We start from the raw sequence: 13,857 nt of genomic DNA, 5'->3' as shown, positions 1-13,857 counted from the left end.
TGTACCTGGTCAGCAGGTACACCGTTCGGGATGGATCCAAGCGAAAATAGATGCATACTAAACATCTCACATCCTGTATGGGCTTGGCACACCCACGGTCCTTAGCTAGATGTGAGATGTTTAGTATGCATCTTGTTTTTTTTTTTTTTTTTGGCTGGTGCAGCATAAGCCCCAGGCTTCCTTGTACCATATGGCTAATAATAATAATTATGGATACCGTTTTCTCCTCTAATCCGTCCCGAATTTGATGTTATTAACTAATCTAACTTTTCTATCAACTGTACAGGAATGTACACTAAACATTGTTTTTTGCTTGAATCTATCCCGAATTTGGTGGCCTAATCAAACCTGACCTTAAAGACAGTCTGTGCAGAAAGCAGTGGTATTGTCATGGTCCCGTCTGCACCGGTAAGAAAAGGCCCGGTTTCGCATCCCATTGATGATGCGAGGAGTGTTTAAGGTTTTTTTTTTTTCACTTCATGGCTGAGTTAGTCGGTCTCATGCATAGATAGCAAGGTTTTTCCCTCTGGAAAAATTGGGGATTTTCGTCCAGCAAAGCAGGCAAATTGACCAGCGAACACATGCAATTTATAGACACAATACATATGGGTAGTTGAAAGTGTCTTTCCAGCTAACCCTAATATAATAGTTTAGTTTTTTTGACCTTACAAGATCCATGGATAATAGTCTCCAATAAAGTTAAACCAATGTAAGCTCTGAACACGTATAATAATAAGATTTGGATACGACAACTTGAAATTTACTTTCTGGTGCTTACCCATGGACCTTTGCAACAAGGAGTGAAGAGGTGGCCTAGCTCTTCACATTGGCTCGCAGTGATTGGACAATCTGTAACTCTGTTCAATTTCGTTTTTGGATTTTAAACTAGTGCCAAAAGGGAGGAGGGAACCCTGAAATTATTTCCCTCTTTCGTGCTGGTTTAAAATCAGGGAAGATTTCCCCCTTTTAGCAATGGTTTAAAATAGGGAAATGATTTTTCTCCATTTACGGCTGATTTTAAATCGCAAATAGATCATCCAATAACAGAGAACCAGTGGGCGGAGCTAGGCCAGCTCTTCACCTCTTGTCACAAAGATCCACCATAAAGCCTAATATAACCTAATCCAGGGGTGGGCCGTCCCAAGGGTGCACTGCACCTGGCCATCATCAACGGGTGCCTGAAAACCTGAAATTTACATACACATATGAAGAAAATTTTAAAGGGAGGATGCCAAATTGCGATTGGCACCTGGGCACCACATACCCTAGGAATGCCCCTGACCTTTTTTTCACTAGTGGAAATGAAAGTCTGTTAAGAAAACTTCTACTTGCAGCACTAGTTTTCTTAACCCCGTTTCAGCCTGCTGTGGTTGTTTACCAGCTTATCATATTTCTGCCGGCTAGTTATTTGCAGAACAGCATTCACTCTAAATTCTAACTGAAGATCTTGGTGATTAGTAGCCAATCAGTGCAAAGCAGTGGGCAGGCCTACATTTCTGCATCATTTGCTGTTGTAAAGATACACGAGTAAGGGTCTCTTAATAAAGTTCAGTCAGATTAAAATGCAGTTAAGTGATCAGACAACTAAACATGAAGCAACATGGTTTGCTGTTTGTGCCATTGGGGAGTTTCTTTTTCGCTTTTGTCTTGCACTTTTTATCGTGCGACTTTTATTAGTTCTCTTTTCAGATCATGATTTTAGTTAAGTTGAATTTTGTTTTCTTTTTGCATAGTTTTAAAAAAGGTTGTTAGTTGCACCACTAGTTCTGGATGGACTCAAGCAAAAAAAGTGTGGGTGTTTTAATACTAATTTTAGTGAAATGTACACCAGTAATTCAGCGCAGATTCAAGCAAAGGAAGTGTGGATTTTTAATCGACTCATTTTTGACTAGTGGTTTTTTCCCCCTTTCCCACATTACACGATATTTCTACTGTTCATTCACAGTTGACGATATCACTGGCCATCCATTTTCTATAATTATAGCTTGCTTCGATGTTACGGTATCACTGTTCGTCGAATGCCATAGAAAGATTTCAGCCAGCAGAAGATGAAATGTGATAGACCTTATCAAACAGAAGAAGCTTAGTGCCATGTGCAAGTGGAGAGCAAAGTGATATGTGGGATGTGGCTTGTTTCTGCCAACCGTTGGTGCCACTCCTACTTGCCAAAGGTAAGTCACGAAGTTTCTCATTTAGTTGTCCAACTGCTCGCTTAACTGCATTTTTAACCAAGAGCTATACTTTTTATGAAATTAGCATTAGTAGAGGCATATGATGCAAGAAAGCAAGCTTATACAGCATCAGTCAAAAAAAAAAAAAATTCCCATTTCACCGATCCATTCGCTCAAGTTTGTTCCAGCAATCTACTACCCACTGGCTAAAGGCAAATTTCTGCACATCTATTCTACAACTGTCTTTCCTCAATTTGAATTTATACCCCCTTAGGTTCTTAATCTCAGCAGGAGGAATTCCATCAACATTGAGCCTGCTCAAACCATTCATAGCCTTATACACCTCAATCTGATCACCTCACAGGTGCCTAGTCTCCAGACATTGCAATTTGCAGAACTTAAGCCTTTCTTCGTAAGAGCACCCCTTTGTTCCCCTCACCAGTCTTGTTGCCCTTCTCTGTACTCATTCTAGCAACTCTACATCCTTCCTAAAATGAGGTTTCCAGACCTGTATGCATGGTCAGGCCACTCAAGGTGTGGCCTGACCATTGTCTTATACAAGGGGATAATCACCTCCTTATCCCTTCTAGTAAAATTACTGTATATTATTGACAAGACCCCCAAGACCTACTCTGGCAGCCTGTCTGCACTGCTCAGAAAATTTCATATCTGACTGCACAATTACTCCCAGGTCATTTTCATTTTCTACCACCCTAAATGTAGTACCACACAGTTGGTACGTTCCTCTGGGGTTACTTCTACCCATATGCAATACTTTGCATTTGTCAAAGTTAAACTTCAGTTGCCACTTCTCAGCCTATATGCCCAAATTTTCTAGATCCTGTTACAGTAGCACACTGCCATTACTGTCATTAACAATCCTGCCAACCTTTGTATCATCTTCAAATTTCAACATTAAAACCTGATTACCTTCATCAATGTCATTGATAAATATACAAAACAAAAGTGGGCCCAACACCAAATCCTCGGGGGAGGGGCTCTACTAGTAGCATTAGTCCACAAAGAGCAGTGTCCATTGATTACCACTCTGTCTTCTGCCACTCAACCACTCTTTTATCCATTGTAGCAACTTACCCTTAATACCACACTGCTCCAATTTGTACAGTAGTCTTCCATGCGCAACAGTGTCAAAAGCTTTCCTGAAATCCAAGTATATGATATGATATTAAAATTATTTTTTGCACCGAGCTCCTTTGTAACTACATCATAGTATCCAATCAAATTTGTCAGAGAAGCCTTTCCCTTAACAAACCCATGCTGTGTCTGAATTATTACTGGTCTTGTGTAGATAATCCTGCAATGCATCTTTAACCAGTGACTCCATTATTTTCCCCGGAACAGGCAACTGGTCTGTAATTACTTGTGTCACCCTTAGATCCTCCTTTGTGAATTGGGGATACATTTGCACATCTATATTCTGTGGGGACTTCCCCTGAGTCCAAGGATGCTCTCATAATTATTGCTCAGGGTTTGCTTACTTTCTTTGCCGCCTCCTTTAAAATAACTGGACAGATCCCATCCACTCCAGGTGCCTTTCTAATATTTAACTTCAACAATTTCTCCTCCGCTTTGCTCTCGGTCATTACGAAATCATTTAACTGCCTGTTAGGTTTTGATAAACATCTGGCCTTCTCCTCCTGAATATCTCATGTGTGAATGTAGATGCAAAATACTCATTTAGTGTGGCAGCTATCTGAGAATGATCAACTACAGTCAACAAATTAATGAACTAGAGATGTCTGAAGATATCCAAAATTCATATAGGGGGATCAAAGGGTGACATGAGTAACTACACACCTGTTTGCTTGACTTCTGTTCATGTAAAAATAATGGAACCACTTGTTTAAAGAAGTAATGGACAACCTAGACAGAAATGAAGTTATATTGAAGTCCCAGCACGGGACTTCAGTATAACTTCATTTCTGTCTAGGTCGTCCAGTACTTCTATAACTTCAACTTCATCTAGGTCGTCCATTACATCTATAACTTCATCTTGTCTGGCCAATTTCATTGGATATTATGATGCAGTAACAAAGGAACAGGATGCAAAAAATAATTCTGACATTACACATACTTAGATTTCAGAAAAGCTTTTAGCACTGTTCCACACAGAATATAAAAATTGGAGCAGTGTGGTATTAGGGAAAAGTTACTGCTATGGATAAAAGAATGTTTGAGTGGGAGAAATCAAAGGGTGGTTATCAATGAGCACTCCTCTTCTTGGATCAATGTTATTAGCGTAGTTCACCTGAGCTCAGTGTTAGGGCCATTGTCGTTTTCTATATTTATTAATGACACAGATTATTATTATTATTAGCCATATGGTGCAAGGAAGCCTGAGGCTTATGCTGTACCAGCCAAAAAAAATATAAATATTTCTGAATTAACCCAGAGAGAAGTAGAAGGGAATCACCAAAAAAAAAAAAAAGAGAAGAATGATGGTATCCCGCTTATAACCCTGGGTGTGCCAAGCCCATACTCCAGATGTGAGCCCCTGGGGGTAAATGGAGGCATATTGGGGTTAATGTACAAGTTTGCAGATACATAGGTTGGCAGAGTGATTAATGACAGTAATCAGGGTACACTCCAGTTTAATAAGATTTAATGAACTTGGGCAGATGGATTGAGAAATGGCAGTTGAACTTTATAATACTGACAAATGCAAAGTACTGCATGTGGGTAGAAGTAATCCTGGATTAACATACCATTTATGTGGTACACGCTGAGGGTAGTGGAGAATAAAAATGACCTTGGGGATAATTGTGCAGTCAGGTACAAGGTTCTCAGAGCAGTGCAGACAGGCTGCCAGGGCATCTCATATGGTTTGTCAATGATAACATGAAATTGTCAGCAGGGATAAAAAAGTGATTATCCTGTTATATAAGGCAGTGATTAGGGCACATCTCGAGTACTGCATACAGGTCTGGAAGCCACATTTTAGGAAGGATGTAGATCTGTTGAAACAGATCTACATCCTTCGCAAAGAAACGCAACAAGGTTAGTGAGGGGGAAGAAAAGGTTGCTCTTACTAAGAAAGGCTTCAGTTCTGCAAAGTAGAGCATTTGGAGACTAGGCATCTGCAAGGAGATCTGATTGGTGTTTCAGGCTTCAAATGAATTGACTAAGCTAATGGCATCCTTCTTCCTCAGACCATATACATGAAAGGACATAAATTCAAATTGAGGAAGGATAGTTGCAGGATAAGATGTTCATAAATTTGCCTTCAGCTAGCAGGTAGTTGTTTGTTGGAACAAATTTCCACCTTTCTTTTTTTTGTAAGTGGGTAGTTTGAATAAATTCAAGGAAAAACTAGACAAACTATTAGAAGAATGGGCAGGCGATACGGGAAGTTTTTTTTTGTTTTGTTTTTTTGCCGATGCTGCATAAGTTTGTTTTCTTGTATTCTTTGCATCTAGTACTGGTAGTTGAAAATGATGCAAGATTTGTAACAATAGTGAAAAATTTTTTTCCCATGTATTTATTCATGATATTGGAAATGGTAAGTGAATATCCATCTCATATAAAACATATGTTGTTTTATTGCTGAAACTAGCAATCAGTGTGAGTGAATTGAAACACTTCCTATTACTTATGAATTCTCACTAATCAATTGCAATTTGCCTACAAGTTCTGAGACCAATTGTTCCACTATCAGACAGCTATTTGAATTCTTTGCTTTGCTTATGAATGATGACATTTCTATACACTTTGCACACGTCAGTTATGCTCTGGGTGGGTAGTTGTTTTTCCCTATAATTAAGTCATCTCGCAGCTTGTGGGAAACTTTTCATAGGGCACACAGCAAAGTGCTATCTGAAGTAGTCATTCCCGAAACACTGGAAGAATAAAAGTAATACACTTTTTTGTAATTATGTTTATTACTGATTTATATTTATTTTATTTATTACTGGTTTGTATTTATAAGTGACATTATCAATGATTAAATGTTATATAATTATTGGTTAATCTTAACAACATGGTATCCCAACCCACATGGATCTTTGTGACAAGCAATGTAGACAAGTGTAGCTCCTCCCGCTTATTACTCTGACAGGCTGCTAACTACAAGTGGTTTGGATTACCATGGATGCCATCTTGGTGCTGGTTTTAAACTGAGAAAAGAGTTCCCCCTTAGCACTGTTTTTAAATTGAGAAATGATTTAAAAATGGCACTGGGAGGGGGATGAAGGCCTCTCCAGCAACTTTCCAGTTCCTTCTGTTTTGTGCAATGGCCATCCATTTACTATTCACAAACTCATGAATTTCATCTGTCAATCTCCGTCTTTGTCTTCCAGGTTTTCTTCTAGCTCCTCTAAGGTACCATTCTGTTATTTTCTTAGTCCATCTGTTATCATGTTTTCAAGCTATGTGTCCTGCCCAAGACCATTTTAGTTCTTTAGTTTTGATAAGAATGTCCTTTATCTTGAGTTTTCTGCCTAATCCATGTATTTCTCTTCTTATCTAACAGTCTCATTCACAAAATAATTTTTTCCATTCTTTGCTGTGTAGTTCTCAGCTTCTCTTCCATTCTTTTGGTGAGTGCCCAAGTTTCACTTCCATAAGTCATGGTGGGGAGTATACATTAGTTCATTATTTTACATTTCAGATAAATTGGGATATTGCTCCTCAGTATGTGACTATATTTCCTGAATGCTATCCAACCAAAATTTATTCTTCTCTTGACTTCCAGCCATTTATCATTATTACAGCTAATGACTTGTCCCAGATATGTATATCTCTCTGTCTTTTCAATTACTGCTCCTTCAATCATTTATATCCCTTTCTGTGGCATACTTGTTCAACATTATTTTTGTTTTAGCCATATTCATGTTTAGTCCAAAATTCTTACTAACTGTGCATAACTGATTAAGATTTTCCTCTAATTCTTTGGGATCGTGGCTTATGACCACAATGTCATCTGCATATTGTAAATGGTTTAGGTATTCTTCATTCACATTGACTTCTTTCTGCAACTAGTCTAATCTTGTTCATTTGCTTTCTCCATTGGCTGTAATATTATGTGAAGGTGATCCATAGTTGAGAATTCTTTCTAATCTGTTAGTAAAGACCCTTGTGAACAGCTCGTAGATGTGGGATAACAAGCTAATTGGTCTATAATTTCCAATTTCTGATTTACCTCCTTTCTTATGCTGCAAAACTATGATTGCATTATTCCACTCCATAGGCATCACACCTTTTCTAATACATTTTGTGAAGAGTCTTGCCAGTTTTTGTGTCATGTCTCTTCCTCCCAATTTTAACTACTCTACAGTAACTTCATCTTCCCCTGGGGCTTTCTGATTCTTCATTTTCTTCAATGCATGTTCTACCTCATCAGGAAGGATATCGGGTATGTCGTATGTGTTACTATTTTGCGATCCATCTTCCCCACTGCTGGCATCATTCCCTCACTCCTTGTATAATTCTCTATAGTAGTCTTCTGCTATTTGAATTATGCCTTCTCTGCTATTTAAGTTTCTCTGCTAATGCAAACCTACCAACTTAAGTCAGTGGAATGGTGGCATTCACTCTTACACAAACCACCAGTAATCAGCAGTCTGTCAGAACAGTAAGTGAGAAGGGGCTACACTTGTCTGTCATTGCTTGTCACAAAGATCTGTGGGATAGAGTATCATGCTGTAAAGATTAACCAAATGAAGTAATATCTATTTTGAAATTGGCTCACATTGTCAGGAATAGTAAATCTGAATCTCTAGTGAAGCAGCCAAAGGAGGGCTGCCTTGTATAAATGCAATTGGCTCTAGTTTGTAGTCTCACCTGATTTTGTTAGTTTATTACAAAGGATAAGGTCATTTTAAAAAAAAAAATTCCCTTTTGTTTCTCTCATATGCTAATGATGAACTTGAAATTAAATGATTAGGCAGACTCCTGTCTGATTTAAATATTATGAAAAAACAATATTCTAACAAATCTTATTTTTCACTTATTTGTGTACATTTTTTTTTCATAATTTGCTTACAATTGAAATCAAGACTGGCTGCTATGTGATAAGTGTTGCCAAGTAACAGAAAAATTAATCTGTGCTTTAATGCGGGAATGTTACAATGCATCATTATGTGAAAAACATTGCGGGACCAAAATATTTCTGTGCCCTGGGCAAACTCTGCAGAAGTAGGAGACTTTCAAGGAAGCCACAGATCTCTCGCAGCAGCTGCAAAAGGCAGTTGCACTGGTAATATGAATGCAAAGTGTGGAAGTAGGAGGAATGGAAGCAAGAAGTCATGTCTGATGAGTTTTAATTTACACTTTGCAGCACCAATGGAAGAGTTTACATATGGAGGAAACCACAGAGGCATTACTGTCATTTGCCAATAGTACAGGCTGTTTGAGGAGATGTAATGGTGTCGGACATATTTTTGTGGCATATACTTAATCCCATTGAAGTGCACCATGAACACTAGGCATACAGGAACATCTCTGTGGATCAGGCACAGCTGGCAATACATGACAATATAGCTATTCATTGCACCAAGTGTATGAAAAAATGGTTCAAGGAACATGAGGGTGACTTCAAGCCTCAATCTGAGGATTTTGTCCACGTGGGTAGTACACAGTTGGTAGAATCGCTGTCCACACCACATCAGGTGAAAAGACCTGAGTTTGAGTTGAGTCAATGCCATGACAAATTTTTATGGTTTTTTTTTTACAATGTGGCTGAGTTAGTCAGTCTCAGGCTTGTGTAGCATGGTCTTTTCTCCTGGCAACTCTGGGTTTTACTCCCTCAAAAAGACAAAATCAACCACAGAATGATCAATTTTGAATTAAGAATAATGGCACTTGAACAAACACATTCAGTTCATGGTTCTAATTAAGTGGCTGAGCAGAGTATAATCACATACTATAATTCTGCACTTATCCATACAAAGGTAGAACAGTACATGTCTAACAAATCATGACCTGAGATACTGAGTTAGTATTTGTAGAGGCAAATGATGCAAGAAGGCAACTTATACGATACATACCAGACAAAAAGAAAAAAAAAAAAAAAAACCTTTCCAGATCACCTGTCCATCCCCACTAATAATCTAATTCTTTAAATTTATTCAAACTACTCACTTTGACAACACCAGACGGAAGTTTTTTTAATAATCAAGTAAACTCTGGCTGAAACCAAATTCTTGCACATCTGTTCTGCAACTATCCTTCCTTAATTTAAATTTTATGTCCCATTATGTGTATGTTGTCCAAGCAAGAATAAGAACACCATCAACATTTAGCTTACCCATGCAGATCTCTCAGGCAGTGCTGAATCCAGGGGTGTGAGTTTCACCCCTGGTAAAAAATAGTAATTTTTTTATTTTATAAAACACGAATTCAACAAATTTATGTCAAATAAACATAACACGAAAAATCACATCAACTAATGTGGTACTTGTTAGTTGGTACACAGCAAAAATAAATCACTAAAATTCAAAAGCCACGAAATTTTCAAAATAATTAAATGTTCAATATTTTTGGATGCACAAATTGTAACTAAAAGTCACTATTTCAAGTGTCCACATTTTCATTTTATGGTTTTCAGGTTCCCTTTATTTTCACACGAACCATCTCTTGATAGTGTTTTACACAAGTGGTCTACCTGTGACTAATTCTTTGTTTGTATATCGCAAACAAGATTGCAGGCCGTGAATAGGTTTGCCTGAATTGGTTCCTGACAGATGCTATTGTAATTGTAATTATAAAGTGTCCCGCAGCTTTCAGGGGAGTCTGCAGCCACTAATTCAATCGTCAGCAGCTTTGCTTTATGGTTTTCACATTCCCTTTATTTGTTTTTTTTGCAGCAAGGGTCTACATGTGGCTAACTCTTCCTTTGTATACCACGAACAAGACGGTTTGGTCGCAGCCTATAAACAATACATCTTATATCCTTTTTATTATATAAGCATCTGCACTGTAATATTGAAAGATTGCATGAAGATAAGCTTAGAGGGCTCAAATGAGTTATCGGAAAAATTAATAAATGAAGTGATTGATACACATGCAAATAAAAAAGCAAAGAAGAATAAGATTATTACAATACATTACTTGCATAATATGCATAATCTGTATATTTATATTTATGCATATATATATTATGCATAAATATAAATATACAGATCTGTTTGTAACATGTACATATGTTGCAAATATTAAATAATAATAAAAAATATACATGTACCCCCTTAAATTTACATTCTTCCCCTCCACGTGCATGTACCTCCAAAGTTTACATCCCCCCCCGGTGCAAACGTTCTGGATTCAATACTGCTCGCAGGTACCTAGTTTCCAGATGCAATTTGAAGGGCTACAATCTTTCTTGTTAACAGTAGTAACCTTTTGTTCCCCTCAATAATCTTAGTACAGTAGACTATCGAAATAATGGCACCCCAAATAATGGAACATTCAAATTGATGGCACATTGAGATTGGATGTTTGGGCCTTGCAGTGCCGATAAAAGAAAACGGCAAGTCACGTGATTCGTTCACTATTTTGAAAGTGAATTCTGTACTGATATCATGGATTATACTGCTGTTCTACATTTATTTTAAATTAAAAACCCCTCAATATGGTTTCTGAAGTTAATAAACCTCATATAGAGATGAACAACATTAAAGCTCAGTGACAAACTTGATATAATCCAAACTATTATATTAGGTCACCTGGAAAATTAATTCATATTTGCATATGTATTAAGAAAAGGTTAATTGTGTCTGTAAATTGCATGTGTTCTCTGGTTGATTTACCTGTTTTGCTAGATGAAAAACCCCAGTTTCTTGGGAAAAAAACTTTGTTATCTATGCCTGAGAATGACTAACTCAGCCAAGGAGTGAAAAAAGTCATCGCGGATTCGAACCCAGGCCTTATTCAAGTGTGGGGGAGGATGGCGACGATACCACTGTGCTACCTGCATAAACTAAACTTGATGTAATAAAGAAAATAGAATGGGGTGTAAACAGGAGTGTATCAATGGCAGAATATAACATTGGATTGTCAACATGTTTATGTTTTTATTATGTGCAGTTAATAAAATTGTTCTTAATCTCTATTTCTTATTTATCCTCATCATTTCTGCATTAAATATATTAAAAATAAAACTTTCTAGATAATGGAAAAATCGAAATAATGGCACCTTGAATAGTAATAGAGGCATGCAATGCAAGACAGCAAGCGTATTATGTAACATCATAATTATTATATTATATTATGTATTGTATCATATTATATTACGTAGCATCAGCCAAAAAAAAAAAAAAAAAAAATTCACACAACCATTCCCTCTAAATGTTTGTCCAGTCCTCCTAGAATTTATTTAAGCTATCAACTTCTACGACAGAGGGAAGTTCGTTCCAGCAATTAACCATCCGCTGGCTAAAGGCAAATTTCCGCACATCTATTCTACAACTGTCTTTCCTCAATTTGAATTTATGCCCCCTTAGGTTCATAATCTGAGCAAGTGGAAGAATCTCAGCATGCTCAACCTATTCAAGGCCTTATACACCTCAATCAGATCACCTCACAGGTGCCTAGTCTCAAGCAGCTGCAATTTGCAGAACTTAAGCCACTCTTGGTAAGAGGATCCCTTCATTCCCCTGACCAATATTTTTGCCCTTCTCTGTACACAATCAAGCAAATCTACATCCTTCCTAAAATGAGACCTCCAGACCTGTATGCAGTACTCAAGGCATGGCCTGACCATTGCCTTATACAAAGGGATAATCACCTTTTCTCTGCTAGAAAAATTCCTGTATATCGACAAAACCCCTTGACCTGTTCTTGTAGCCTGTCTGCATTGCTCAGAAAACTTCATATCTGTCTGCACAATTACTCCAAGGTCTTTTTCATTTTCTACCACCCTAAGTGTACCACACAGTTGGTACGTTCCTCTGGGGTTACTTCTACCCATATGCAGTACTTTGCATTTGTCAATGTTAAACTTCAGTTGCCATTTCTCAGCCCATCTGGCCAAATTTTCTAGATCCTGTTGCAGTAGCACACTGTCATTAACAACCCTGCCTTTGTATCATCTGCAAACTTCGAAACTAAGCCTGATATACCTTCATCAATATCATTGATAAGTATACAAAACAACAATTGGCCCAACACCGAACCCTGTGGAACTCCACTAATAACACTAGTCCACGAAAAGCAGTGTCCACTGATTACCACTCTGTCTTCTCCCACTCAACCACCCTTTTATCCATTGTAGCAACTTACCCTTAATACCATTCTGCTCCAATTTGTACAGTAGTCTTCCATCCACAACAGTTAAAAGATTTCCTGAAATCCAAGTATATGATACTGTACCAATATTATTTTGATATCATATACTTTTATTTTTGATATTATTTTGATATATTATATAATTATTTTGATATCAAAATTATCATATCCAAGTATATGATATCAAAATTATCATATCCAAGTATATGATATCAAAATTATCATATCCAAGTATATGATATCAAAATTATCAAAAGTATATGATATATATGAAAATTATGAATCCCTGAAGTTGCTGTTATTCTGAAAGTCTGCTGTATTAGTTTTAATACCCATTTCACCCATATAGATTTGTCTAGTTCTTCCTTGAATTTATTCAAACTATTCATTTCCATAACAACAAATGGAAGCATGTTCCAGCATTCAAACCACCTGTTGGCTGAAGGCAACCCTCCGTACATCTGTTCTGCAACCATCCTTTCTCAATTTGAATTTATGCCCCCTCACCCACAGTCTAAGCAAGAGGAAGAATTCCATCAGCATTGAGTTTGCTTCAGCCATTCGGTTTTAAACACCTTGATCAGATCACCTCACAGGTGCCTAGTCTCCAGATGCTGCAATTTACAGAACAGAAACCTTTCTTGGTAAGTGTATCCCTTTATTCTTCTCGCCAATCCTGCTGTCCTTCTCTATACCCATTCCAGCAGCTGTACATTCTTCCTAAAATGAGGCCTCCAGAACTGTATGCAGTACTCAAGACGTGGTCTGGGCCATTGCCTTAGACTTCAATAATTACCACCTTATCTCTGCTAGCAAAATTCCAAGGTTTATCATTGATAATATTCTCATCCTGATATCATTTCTCATATCAATGATATGATATACTATCCTGGCAGCCTATCTGCACTGCTCAGAGAACTTCATATCAGACTACATAGTTAACCCCAGATCCTTTTCATTTAATTTTCTGCTACCCTGTCACCCTGTCAATGTTACAGTTTATAAGTTATTCTTGGATTACTGGTAACAACATGCACTACTTTGCATTTGTCAGTGTTAAACTTCAATTACCATTTCTCAGCTATCTTCCTAATTTTTTCAGATCTTATTGCAGCAGCATATCTTCATTATTGTCATTAACCATCCTGCCAACCTTTGTACCATCTGCAAACTTAGACAATAAGCCTGATATACTCTAATTAATATCACTAATAAATACAACAAACCACAATGGGCCCACCAGTGAACCATGTGGGACTCTTTTTAATAACATTAGTCCACAAATAGCAGTGTCCATTGAGAACCACTCTCTGTCTTCTCCCACTCTTTATCCATAGCAGTAACTTTCACTTAATGTCACACTGTTCCAATTTGTAAAGCAGTATTTTATGTGCAAGCATCAAAAGTTTTCCTGAAATCAAAGCATATGATATCAAAATTATTT

General features: G+C 37.4%; 1 protein-coding gene across 1 annotated transcript in view; it reads left to right on the top strand.

Moving 5' to 3' along the window:
* The window catches only part of LOC150076910 (juvenile hormone acid O-methyltransferase-like), a 34,224-nt gene that overhangs the window by 5,624 nt on the left and 14,743 nt on the right, over nt 1-13,857 (top strand). The gene's annotated exons all lie outside the window — the stretch shown is intronic.

The sequence above is a fragment of the Mastigoproctus giganteus genome, chromosome 12, assembly GCF_048544385.1.
Source record: "Mastigoproctus giganteus isolate SK-2022 chromosome 12, ASM4854438v1, whole genome shotgun sequence".
Lineage (NCBI taxonomy): Eukaryota > Metazoa > Arthropoda > Arachnida > Uropygi > Thelyphonidae > Mastigoproctus > Mastigoproctus giganteus.
Note: the sequence above shows the minus strand (reverse complement) of the source record. Positions and strands in the feature narration are given on the sequence as shown.